Source organism: Phyllostomus discolor, chromosome 5 (genome assembly GCF_004126475.2).
Source record: "Phyllostomus discolor isolate MPI-MPIP mPhyDis1 chromosome 5, mPhyDis1.pri.v3, whole genome shotgun sequence".
Lineage (NCBI taxonomy): Eukaryota > Metazoa > Chordata > Mammalia > Chiroptera > Phyllostomidae > Phyllostomus > Phyllostomus discolor.
In genome coordinates this window covers 147,749,924-147,760,415 of record NC_040907.2, presented here as the reverse complement: position 1 = coordinate 147,760,415, position 10,492 = coordinate 147,749,924, and the positions used below count along the sequence as shown (strand labels likewise).

General features: G+C 43.8%; 1 pseudogene; it reads left to right on the top strand.

Moving 5' to 3' along the window:
• The first annotated feature begins 6,571 nt into the window (after positions 1-6,571).
• On the top strand, positions 6,572-6,932 carry LOC114498084 (annotated as a pseudogene).
• Positions 6,933-10,492: the final 3,560 nt, after the last annotated feature.

Sequence of the window (10,492 nt, the reverse complement as noted above, 5' to 3'; positions counted from 1 at the left end):
CCTAGTTAAGCAGTAGTTATACAGTCCTAAAATTACATTCAGCTCTTTGAAGGCAACGGCAAAGCTGATGTGAGCCCTGGTAAAAATGAGTTTGACACCCCTGGACTAGAGGTTAGCACAGAGGTCACAACAATAGATAGGCCAAAATCTTTCTTCTCAAGCTGCTCCTGAATTAGGGATAAATGATTCTTTTTAATATATTTTATTGATTATGCTATGACAGTTGTCCCATTAACCTCCTTCATTCCCCCCCACCCTGCATACCCTCTTCCACCCACATACCCCCCTTTAGTTCATGTCCATGTGTCATAAGTACTTTAGCTGCTACATTTCCCATACTACTCTTGCCCTCCCCCTGTCTATTTTCTACCTACCATCTATGCTACTTATTCTCTGTACCTTTTCCCCCTGTCTCCTCCCCCCACTCCCCTGTTACTAACCCTCCATGTGATCTCCATTTCTGTGGTTCTGTTCCTGTTCTAGTTGTTTGCTTAGTTTGTTTTTGTTTTTGTTTTAGGTGTGGTTGTTAATAATTGTGAGTTTGCTGTCTTTTTACTATACATGTTTTTTTATCTTCTTTTTCTTAGATAAATCCCTTTAACATTTCATAAAATAAGGGCTTGGTGATGATGAACTCCTTTAACTTAACCTTATCTGAGAAGCACTTTATCTGCCTTTCCATTCTAAATGAAAGCTTTGCTGGATAGAGCAATCTGGGATGTAGGTCCTTGCCTTTCATGACTTGGAATACTTCTTTCCAGCCCCCTCTTGCTTGTAAGGTCTCTTTTGAGAAATCATCTGACAGTCTGATGGGAACTCCTTTGTAGGCTACTGTCTCCTTTTCTTTTGCTGCATCTAGGATTCTGTCCTTCATTTTTACCCTGGGTAATGTAATTATGATGTGCCTTGGTGTGTTCCTCCTTGGGTCCAAGTTCTTTGGGACTCTCTGAGCTTCCTGGACTTCCTGGAAGTCTATTTCCTTTGCCAAATTGGGAAAGTTCTCCTTTATTTTTTGTTCAAATAAGCTTTCTACTTGTTGCTCTTCCTCTTCTGCTTTTGGCATCCCTATGATTTGGATGTTGGAACGTTTCAAGATGTCCTGGAGGTTCCTAAGCCTTTCCTCATTTTTTTTTTGAATTCTTATTTGTTCATTCTTTTCTGATTGTATGTTGTTTTCTTCCTTCTGGTCCACTCCATTGATGTGAGACCCAGCTTTCTTTCCATCACTATTGTTTCCCTGTGCATTTTTCTTTATTTCACTTATTGTAGCCTTCATTTTTTCATCTAGTTTTTGACCAAAGTCAACCAATTCTGTAAGCATCCTGATCACCAGTGCTTTGAACTGTGCATCTGATAGGTTGGCTATCGCTTGGTTGCTTAAAAGTATTGGTTCTGGGGCTTTCATTTGTTCTTCTGTTTGAGCCATCTTTTTTTTTTTTTTGTCTTGTCATGCCTGTTATGTATGAGAGGCAGAGCCTTAGGCACTCACCCCAGTAGGGGGCAACCCAGTTGCTGGGTTGTTATGCTGTATGTGGGGGTGGGGTCCAAGAGAGAACAATGGCACTTGCTCTGCTCTCCATTGGACTTTAGTCCTTTGGGCCACCTCCCTCAAGCAAACTGGGCCTTTCTGATGCTAATTCCCATGTGGGTGTGCTTGTGCACCCTGTGAGTCTTTCCAGCGACCTCTCCTGTGAGGCTTTCCAATGACCTCTCCTGTGAGGCTTTCCAATGACCTCTCCTGTGAGGCTCTCCCTGCACCTCAACCCACAAAGGTATTTTCAATCAGTGCCCTGAGGCTCTATTTCCCAGCACTGGGGCCCTGGGACCCCCAGTCAGCCAGCTTCCTTGCACTCACAGTGCCTTGCTTCACAATTGCCACCTTGCTGGGTCTGCCAGCCGCCACTTGCGCATCCAGGGTCCACCCGATGCGGTCCGGGATGCCTCATGCTGGTCCCAACGCTCTTTTTTCCTCCACCCACCCTCTGCCTGGCTGCCTGACTCCGCCCCTCCTACCGGTCTGGATGAATGTGTCTATTTTAACTCCTGGGTTATCCGACTTCCACACAGTTCAATTTTCTGTCAGTTCTGGTTGTTATTCTGTTTCTAAATTGTTGCTGTTCCTATCTTGGTCGTGCGAGGAGGCACAGTGTGTCTACCTATGACACCATCTTGGCCAGAAGTCTTAAGTGATTTTTTTAAAAGATTTTATTTATTTATTTATTTATATATTTTTAGAGAGAGAGGGAGGGAGGGAGAAAGAGAGGGAGAGAAACATCAGCGTGTGGTTGCCTCTTACATGTCCCCAACTGGGGACTAGGTTCACAACCCAGGCATGTGCCCTGACTGGGAATCAAACCAGCGACCTTTCAGTTACCAGGCTGGTGCTCCACAGCCAGAGCAGGATAAATGATTTTTAATGTTTACTTAGTCATGGATCCCTGATCATCCCTGTAGAAGTCTATGAATTACAGATTAAGAACCAGGTGTAGCAGGAAAGGCAGACAAGTAAATTATACTAGAACGTGTTTGACACAATGGAAGTATATACAACAATGGTTCTACGGATGAAAATGGGGTTATGTACAAGTTTAGGGACAGACTGAAAGTAACCTTACCCCAGGTCTTGCTCAGACAGGTGAGCAGATGCGCAGGGGTCAAGAGAGCGGCCTGTTCCACTTCTGAAGAGCTCATCAGGCCATCCTGGCAGGTACCTGGCAGGTAGCTAGTCTGTTTCACATCAGTGCGCCATCATTCTGATGGACTCATTAAGCAAGTTCAAGGGCCTTTATTGCTTTGTTGACTGAAGGGTAAAATAACAATGAGTTTTTTACACTAGTGAAGGTTAATAATTAAAAGTCAGAGAGGTGGTTCTGTGCTTTCTAACTCACGGGGCCTCAGATATAGTTTTAGGCTGACAGTGCCAACATCCTCTCATTAATAAGTATTTACTGAGCTCCCACAATGTGCTAACTATTGACAAACACTGTTCTGTGAATAAAGTAGATAAATATCCCTTTTCCCCTGAAGTTTACAATTTAGTAAAGAGGTAATAAATAAGAATTATGGAGAATGATAGAATATGGTAGGTGCTTTGGGGAAAAGTAGAGCAAGGTAAGGGGGCTTGGAAGTACTAGGGGCAGGGTTTGCATTTTAAATAGGGTGCCCAGTACAAAGACTTAACAGTGAGAGAGTGAACCTTGCAGATATCTAGGAAAGGGTCCTTTGGGCAGAGGAGCCATTGCAAAAGTCCTGAGATGTCAGTGTGCTTGGTGTATTCAAGGAACAGAAAAGAGGTCTGGAGCCAAGTAAGGAAGGAGGAGCATGACAGGAGAGGGCGGAGAAGTGGTGGGAGCCAGATGGTATAGGGCCTTAGTCCCTAGGGTCTTAGGCCTTAGGGTCTTGATAAGAGCTTTTCATTTTACTCTGAGGCAATGGGGACTAGAACATTTATTATCATGATATTATTATCACCATTGCTGTTTATATTTGCCTACTCTTGGGGGAAGAGGTGTGGGTCTTTTTAGAGTCACAGAGTCTAGGGCATCAGTCATAGAAGTTGGGATCAGCAACAAAACATAAGTGTGATGGTGTAATTGAAGAAGAAAAAGGGAAGAGGCTAGAATGATAGGACTTAGTTTTGAGAAGTCTTCACTAACTCATCTCCCATTGAGAGCTGGAGACCCTTTCTTTGGGCTCCCATAGCACCTTGGGCTTGTCCCATCCTAGCGCCAGTCCATTCTGTTATATTTGTTACAGTCTGTTGATCTTCATTGGCATGTGGGAGCTTTAAAAATACTGCATTTCACTTCTTTTGTCTTTGTTTGAGTTCTTAGTGATTAATTGAATTGATTTCTTCCCTACCTAAATTTTATTTTATTTTTTAAAAGATTTTATTTAAAAAAATTAAAGGAAGCCCTAGCTGGCGTAGCTCAGTGGATTGAGCGTGGGCTGCGAACCAAATTGTCTCAGGTTCGATTCTCAGTCAGGGCACATGCCTGGGTTGCAGGCCATGACTCCCAGCAACCGCACGTTGATGTTTCTCTCTCTCTTTCTCCCTCCCTTCCCTCTCAAAAATAAATAAATAAATAAATAATTTTTTAAAAAAAGATTTTATTTATTTTTTTAGAGAGAGAAGAAGAGAGGGAGAAAGAATGGGAGAGAAAATATCAATGTGAGAAAGAAACATAGATCATCTGTGCCTCCCCCACATCTCAACACCTATATACTCTGCAACGGGACAGAACCTGCAAACTAGGCGTGTGCCCTGACTGGGAATTGAACCAGTAGCTTTTCACTTTGAGGAACGATGCCCAAGCAACTGAGCCATGCTGGTCAGGGCTCCCACCTAAATTTTAATAAAACACTTCATTAGACAAAGCAGATTGTGGCAAGTTTTATTTAATATTTTAAAAGGTTTTTATTCATTAGGAAGGCTTAGTTAACTTAGTTCTGAAATAAACATACCTATCTAAAGATTTTTCTCATGCTAATGGCTTTAAAATGTAAAGTTCATGAATACTTACTACCTGCCACCTCTTGGATTTATGTTGGATATAGACTGACTTGCTGATTTTCCCACAAATGTTAAATCAGAAAACCCTGAGAAACAACTTGATAAAAACTCTGCAAATACTCAACTTTTGTCTTTTTCTCCAGTGAACTTGTCTCTGGCTTTCCAAATGTAGTTCTGTTACAGGGTGCAGCCAAGAGGGGGGGCCCAAATAGGCATTTGAAATGGGGCCCAGAACTTAAGGTGTCTAGGAGATTTGGGGATGCCTCCATCCCCCCCCCCCCCCCGCCCAGGGTGTGGGTTGGGGGAAGGGACAAATGGAGCAGGGCCATTGAGAGCTGTTTTGCATAGCAACAGCCTTGCAGCTAAACTCTGGCGTGGTCATTGGGCATATCTATAACCTTTGACTGGTTGCATAGATATGTTAAGTAGCTGTGATCAGCTCTAAGCCAGGGGAATGGAAGTAACTTCCCCACCCAGAAGTAAATGGGGGGCTGGGTCCCCTGAGTTACAGCGCCTGCGTGGGAGCTCAGAGAGGATTGGCTCCAGGACATGGGGCCACGCCTGCCCAGACTCATGATGGCAGCCCAGTAAAGCTGGAAGGATACGAGTTCTGGCATGTGAAGCCAAGTGTGGGAGGAGTCGGAAATGGGGCTGCAGAGGAAGATTGGCCGCGGGGATTTAAAACCCAGATTTGGCGGCCATTGAGGAGGAGAACCATGCTCCTTTAGGGAGGAGAACCACGCGGACTTGACAGAGTGGAGACTCCTGCAGCCCTGAGAGAGGGAGAACCATGTGGCAGCCCTGAGGGAGAGAACCATGCGTCTTTAGCAGAGTGGAGACTCCCGCATCCCAGAGAGAGGGAACTGCTCAGCCTGTCAGAGTGGGGACCCCCACAGCTTTAGAAGGGGGAACCACCACCTGGTTTTAGCAGAGATCCCGGCGAGTCAGCTGAGGGTGCTGGGAACCCAGGGAGGTCTCCCAGTCGAGATGGAGTACTAACTGGGAAGAACTAGGGGACGGCCTGAGCCATGGACTTCTATTTCCTTTCTTGAGATACAGTACTCTGGACTGGGCAAAGGGGGAAGGAAGGAAGGACTGTCTGTTTGCGGGTGTTTTAAGGGACTTTGGGATTTTGGTGAAGACATTAGGTCACTACTTTAAGTTAGTATAGCATTAAATAAACATTTCCTTTCCTTTTCACGAATCTCTGGCATTGAGAGACGTCTTTCCTCTGGCGGCGGACATAACGGACCCGGGGCCTTCTTTCAATAATAGTATATCATCCCAGGCCCCCCTTGTTGTGTTCTGTAACAGTTCCAGATTCATAAAATGGTCCACATGGATTCTAGAGACGAGAGCAAGCTGTGGGCCCCTGTAGCATTGATATTTCTATTGTCATAGCATTTATGCTTACGTTTCTGGTATGGATTAATAATTGTTTGTGATATTTAATGGAAAAATATAAGCTCCCTTATTTATTCAACAACTATTTTATGGAGTACTTACTGAATGGCAGGCATAATGCTGGGTGAAGGGTTTATAGCTATTAACAAAAATGACATAGAACCAATTCTCTTGGAATTTACATTCTAGTGAGGTCAAAGATAACAAGCAGATAAATCTTAACATAATTTTAAATGTATGACTAGTACTGTAAACCAAATAAAATAATGAAATGTGATGGAGAGTGACAGACAGGGTAGGAATGGAGTGATTTTAAAATGGGTGTTTAAAGATGGTCTTTCTAAGGAGGTGATATGTGAGCCAAGACCTGAAATGGTAAGAATAAAGTTAGTCTAGAAAGATGGGCTGAGAACATGAACTATAGCTCTCAGCATTCTGTGCTGGCAAATTGTTATCAATTACCCAACCTTATTTTTCACTCTTCCCCAAATGTACCTGCTGCTTTAGCCAGTAGCATGCAAAGAGTGATAACCTTAACCTCCCACTCTAGGAAGCGACATAGACCTCATAAACCCCAAATCACTTTTCACAAAGCTCAAATATCTATATTTCATCATAAATCCTACTGTTCCTTAAATACATAAAAGGGGAGAGATCTTTGCAGAGGGTCACATTGAGCTGTGAGCTGCTTCAGGGGCATCTTCAGGAGTCAGCAACATGGCAGAAGACATCAAGGCCAAAGGCAAGAACTCCCAGACTGCCCCACTGACAGCCACTTTCCCAGCCAGGACCAGACCAGGAACTGCTGCCAGAACCACCTGGACTCCCACCATGTTGAGAAGGCAATGCCTGCTAGAGGGGGCGATGTCTCCATGTGATAATGGCGTGTGTATAAGCCCCTCTGCCCCATACCCTGGGTGTTGGCTTCAGACAACCACCAGGCAGAAGGCACGTTTCCTGGGAAGATCTGAACTGGCTGCCCCCCACCTGTCCTCTGTCCTCCATCCTCATACTCCTCCCAGGGAGGTGAAGGGGTGCTTGGGTACACCCCACCCTGGGACCCTGAATCATGGCTTAACTAATAACAAATATGTTTTGGAAAAGTGAATAAATAAATAAATAAATAAAAGTGGAGAGGCAAATTTCATGGCATTGCTTGGCACCTAGGAGAACCACTCACCCATTCCATGTACCTTCATCCTGAGGGGATAAGAGCACAGGGTGGTAGATGAGGACTTTGCCAATGGTATAAAATGTGAATGTGAGCTTTCGGGCATCAGTGTCCAGCCAACTGGGACACTAATCTAAAAACTCTTGACAGATTATCATTTAGTACATTGAGCTAATACATTTGAGATTTGATTAAACCCCATAGGACAATTCTTATGCTTATTTCCAGAAGTACATCTGGCAGCAGAAACTTGAAACTGTGTGTTAGATCTGGGAAAGAATGTGCCTGAACATGCCACCCAGATCCAGAAACAACAATCACTGAGTTTCAGGAGCCTTCTAACAGTAAGTGTCCTCCCATGCTGTGCTTCTCTTGCTTTGAAGCCCAGATATTCTATTATTCCAGAACACTCAAACCTTTCTAACCTGCTCGAGCAAACATTGTCCATCATTCAAAGCCATCTGTTCTCTAATTCCTTTCCCATTACTGTGGCATCTCCGAGGCCCTGCCATGCTCAGCATATTACTCTCTGACCCCCTGGTTTACTAGATCTGTATTTTTATAATATTCTTGCCTAAGAGATTTTGATGATTACCTGGTCCCAAAACCTACTTTCCATTCAAAGAAGACTCAAAAAGAAAGGAAAAGAGAGTGAAGAAGCAGGAAAGAGACAGGGTTTGTCCCTTGTTTGCTGCAGTTCTTTGATGACAACAGGGAGGCCTTCTCTATTTGGATGAAAGTGATCTTTCTAGGTCAAGTTCCTAATGTAGAAGGGTATCAAACATCAGAAGGCAGAAGAATCACCCAGGTAGCTTGTTACAAATGTGGATTTCTAGGGATCGGCCCCAGAGGTCCTTTTTCAGTAAGTCTGGTAAGGCCCAGAAATATGCATTTGTCACAAGCTGCTTCAGGTCATTGAGATGTTGCTTATCTGTGAACATTTTGAAAAACACTTGCATAATGGAAACTAGGGGACCATCACCCACCTTTGCCTTCTTCTTTGGGTAACAGGGTAGGTACTCTATTTTAAGATGGGATAGTAGCATTCTCTTTCATCTAACAAACATTTACTTAGACTAGGCACCATACTAGGCATAGGGAGTAGAGCCATGACAATATCTGGGACATACTTACACTAAAAAGTTATCCATTATTTATCCAGAATTCACATTTACTTGGCCTTCTGTATTTTATCTGGCAGCACTAGGTGGCAGGAGGTGGGAGGAGCTGTTGTAGGTTGGGTCCTCTGACTAGCAGACTCTGAGATGGAGTTTAGTGTGTAGGATATTTCTTAGAAAGTGCCTTTGAGATCAACACAGGTGGAAGGGAAGAGAAGGAACCTGGACTGGACTGAGAAAGAAGGTGAACTGAGATGTAAACCCAACAGCAGCAACCAACTCTATAGTCTGCTATAGACCCAAAAGCATCAGAGTTATCCCATATTGAGCTGAAACTGCTGGGACTTTATATTCCTGCTTCCACCTGTCACCTATAAGCTGCCCTTGGAAGGATGTGACCTTAGGCAAGGTAGCTCACTGTAGCAGAGGCTGACACCTGAAGGTTCTATGCTGACAGCACTCCCAGAAGCCTGGAAGTCCTTTCCTAAAGGGGGAACTGGGGATTCACCATCCCTGTGTCCACTACAAGAGCCTGAGATCTAGCAATGAGCCCAGTAGTTCCAGCCATTCAAATGTGGACATGAAAAATTAATGTGATCTTACTTGACACTTGAAAGATTGCAATACCTGAATATAGTGGTTATATTTGTTTGACAGGAAGCCTCTGGCCTATACAACATTGCCATTGGCTTCTTTTAGCTAGTTTACAGTGTGATGTTTTTGTAAATACCAACTTTCAAACCCCTGTAGTCTGATGTGTGGGTCACGGGCCAGCAGTGATCATGGAACACTGCGGATGGCTCGATGAAACTTGAGGAAAAAAAAAAAAAAAACATGGACAGAGACAGACTAGTTTCTGTGGAGAAGTAGGGATGGAATGGCCACCCCCTCTAGTGGGGAGTGCGCCATTTTACCGTCCAAACCTGCTTTTATTGGGCTCATTTTGTATAATAATTCAGGTAAAGTACATTACTCATTACGAGGAAGTAAGGAACAACAGATAACGAGGAAGTCTGAGGGTCTATTTTGAGTCAGGGTCAAAGAGCTGTAAGACTTTGAGGAACAAATTAACTTTCTCCTTAGACCCTTCTCATTCGACTGAGAGCATTCTAAACAAAGAAGGTTTCACGGTAATTTACATGTTCTTTCTTAGGCCTGATCACCCGGGGAATCCACCCTTTTCAGCACAGAGCTGCACCACCCTGTCATTGTTTTAGGCTTAGGTGGAGCAAGGGAACTAAGGCAACCAAGAGATAAGGAGATTTTCTCCCAGACTATGAGAACTCAGGCTATGTCAAAGCCTAGGAGTGAGGGTACATCACCCCCTTTTGCTGCAGCCCCCAAAGTCCTTCTTTTGGGGGCCTCCCACGTGGTCGTGCCGGTCTTAGATCGCTCCCCCCTTGGGGAATCTTACCCATCTTTGGCTAACCGACCAAACTTTGGGGTTCAGTTATGAATGAAGCAGCAGAAGCAGCGCTCCTGCCAGGGAGATAAGCTTTTGTCTCCTTGCTGGCTTATGGTTCCAAGAGTGTTCCCTTAGCCTTAGCCTAGGTGGGGGTTGCAGCTTCTGATACCAGTCAGGGCGGTCCCCAACAGTAGTCCAGCAAACAGAATTCTGAGAAGTGAATGAGTAATTTGTAGTGAAATCTCTCAAGGTTTAAGGAACAGAGCTGATGAAAACCTGGGATCAGTGGCTAATCACAGGACGATGAACCCCTTTCATTTCTATAACTCATATGAGTAAGTAAAGCATGCCCAATTTACCCAATACTGTCTCAGGGTTACCCTGTCTCCCATTCTCTATTCATTCATTCATCCGAGTACTACGACCTTGTCCATAGAAACAAGGAGTCTTACTCCTCACATAGAATTTCTGAGAGCTTTCCCCTAGTACAATTTGAGTGAAGATGGAAAGGCTTTTCTTATTACTTAATATGTTTAAGAGTTGGGGTTTTTTCCATTTTTTTAATATCTTCTGATGCCTCATTTGCTTTTCCTTGAGGTAGGCATCACAGCCTCACTTTCTTTTACATCAATAGTTTATTAAAAAAAAAAAAAAAACACGGTTCCCATTGCAACTTCAAAGGTTAACAGCTCATCTAAGCCAGAAGAATCCTTAGAAAACTATTTATGATAGAACCACTAAGTCTTCCAAGAAAAAAGAAAAGGTACTTAAAACATTTAAAAACTTAACACTGTGAGAGAATATAAATACACACGCACAAATTTGGCTGATGGTGTAATGTGGGATTTTCTGCATTCTAGCACCTCATTACAGGGTAGGAA